General features: G+C 36.6%; 1 pseudogene across 1 annotated transcript; it reads right to left on the reverse strand.

Moving 5' to 3' along the window:
* Window positions 1–2,215: 2,215 nt before the first annotated feature.
* LOC308347829 (mitochondrial import inner membrane translocase subunit TIM14-like) lies at window positions 2,216–2,553 on the reverse strand (annotated as a pseudogene). Its single transcript has one exon. The product of its transcript is annotated as a mitochondrial import inner membrane translocase subunit TIM14-like (transcript).
* Window positions 2,554–2,870: the final 317 nt, after the last annotated feature.

Here is a 2,870-nt window from a genome sequence, read left to right on the forward strand (position 1 = left end):
TCAGTCAGTTAAGCATTGGCCTTTGGCTCAGGTCATGATCCTAGAGTCCCAGGATCAAGCTCTGAATCAGACTCCTGCTCAGTGGGGAGTCTGCTTCACCCTTTGCCCCTCACCCTGCTCGTGCTCTCTCCCACACGCTCTCTCGCTCAATAAATAAATAAAATCTTTAAAAAAGAACTACTGAATAACTTCAGACACTGTCAGAAAAAAATATATTGAATTGTTATATATGCTAGATATGTTATTTAAAAAATTAAAGTTGGCCTCCCAAATCAGAGAAACATGATCTATAGCCTTCATATCAGGAACCAGAAAGGTGGTGGGGAGATGGAAATTTCTTGCTCATCTAACAGGAGCCAGGAAAGGAGAAAAGAAAGAAAAACAGAAGTATAGATAGAAAACACAATACAGGATTGTAGTTTATGTCCAAATACAACAGGACACAAACAATGTATGTTTAAAAACCTCATCAGGGACGCCTGGGTGGCTCAGTTGGTTAAGCAGCTGCCTTCGGCTCAGGTCATGATCCCAGCGTCCTGGGATCGAGTCCCACATCGGGCTCCTTGCTCTGCAGGGAGCCTGCTTCTCCCTCTGCCTCTGCCTACCACTCTGTCTGCCTGTGCTCGCTCTCTCTCTCTCTCTAACAAATAAATAAATTTAAAAAAAAATTTAAAAACCTCATCAGTTAAAAGACCTAGATTATCAGAATCAAAATGATCTTGACATCACATAGGAGACACACCTATACAAAGACTCACAGACAGGTTAAAAATCAATGGATATAAAAAGATGTGGCAAGCAAATAGTAGCTGAAAAAAATCTGGCATAGTGATGTTAGTATCAGACAAGAAAATTTAAGAGAATTTAACCATTAATAAAAATAAAGACAGCAATGTATTTTCTTTGTTATTTTTCCCAGTTCTATTGAGATATAATTGACATACAACACTGTGTAAGTTTGAGGTGTACAGCATCATACTTTGACATCTATAGATTGTAAAATAATTACCACAATAAATTTAGTTAACATCTACCACCTTATAAAGATATTTTAAAAATAAAAGCAGTGTTTGTGTCTTCTGATAAAAACTCTTAGGGGGCGCCTGGGTGGCTCAGTGGGTTAAAGCCTCTGCCTTCAGCTCAGGTCATGATCCCAGGATCCTGGGATCGAGCCCCTGCATCGGGCTCTCTGCTCAGCGGGGAGCCTGCTTCCCTTCCTCCCTCTCTCTGCCTGCCTCTCTGCCTACTTGTGATCTCTGTCTGTCAAATAAATAAAATCTCAAAACAAAACAAAAAAAACTCTTGGGATCTACTCTGTTAACAACATTCAAATACACCAAGAGGCAGTGTTAACTCTAGTCATCATGGACATTACATCTTCAGTCCTTACTTACCTTATAACTGGAAATCTGTATCTAGTGATGTATCTTCTTTCATGTTGGAATGCATAAAAAAGAAAAAAGTAAAAGGAAGAATCACTGCATAGAGGCAACTACTAATAACATATTGGGTATTTTTGAGTATTTTCCTTTGCTTCTTTCCCTGTCTGAAAGTAACTGTGTATTCTTTATATGCCATAGGAAACTGATATATGATAATTATGGAAAAATGTAGACAATGCTGAAAAGTAAAAGGGGGAAAGTAAAAATTAGCATTATAACTAGAGATAATCCTATTACATTTCATGTATGTCTTTCCAGATATTCTGATGCACATGTAGAAATACACATTTGTTTTGAAGAATGGTGTCATGATGTGTGCCCCCTTTTCACCCAAGGATATAATGTTTTTTTTAATATCAATAAATATCCTTTTACATCACTTTTATGGGTATATATTACCTTTGTGTGACCTTACCCTATTTCTCAATGCATATTTTTACAAAGTTGAAATGATACTGTATATCATTTCCCATCTTGCTTTATTCATTTACTATAAAATTAGCAATTTCTCATATTACTAAGATATTTTTCTAAAGATAAATTTGAATGATCAAATGATATTTTATGGCTGTGCATAACTAACTTAGCTATTGTTCTCTTGTTGAATATTTAAATTATTCATGGTATTAGGTTGTTTCGCTTATAGATGCTGTAACAATAATCATATTTCAGAATAACTTTTTTAAAGCATGTATCTTTGAGGCATTTTATTATAAAAGCTGGCACTTATATACATAAACTAACAAGAACTTAAAATTCACCACATGATTACTTCATTTTTTAGCTTGACTGTCTAGTAAATCTTGAGCTTCATTGATTTTGGCTGCTAAATAAGGAGATCCAACCCTGTGTGGGTGATTTAAAAGCATAATTCATTGATGAGCATCTCTTATTTCCCCTTTATTGGCAGTAGGGTTTGTGCCTACTATCAATGCTGCTTCTGTTTCATCATTTTGGTTCCAAACCCACCTTTATGATAGCCATCTCTGAAGACAGATTTTGGTAGACTTTTAAAAACTTGTTTTACTTGAGGCTCCATATGTTTCATGGCTTGCAAAATATAATGGCGTGCAAATCCAGTGGCAGCTGTGATCAGTCCAGCTGCTCCCACTGTACTGACCACCCCTCTGGCTCAGCTCCCTGGTCTCCACGGAGAGTGCAGTTCTCCCAGCCCAAAGGCCACGGCCACCCATTCCACACCTCTCCAGAATAATTTTTAATGACATTTGGATCCCCTAGATTTTCCATCAAAGTTATTATAAATACAAGGAAGTCATCAGCAAGGCATTAATTGAATGTCTAATTAGTTATTAAAATGTGTATAATTAGCATATTTGCCCCGGGTAAGTCAAATGTATGATTTAATAATGTTGAATTGAATGTGCTGATTATATTCTTCATAGTGTAGTTGGTCTTCTTAGGAAATCT

Source organism: Martes martes, assembly GCF_963455335.1.
Source record: "Martes martes genome assembly, chromosome: 8".
Lineage (NCBI taxonomy): Eukaryota > Metazoa > Chordata > Mammalia > Carnivora > Mustelidae > Martes > Martes martes.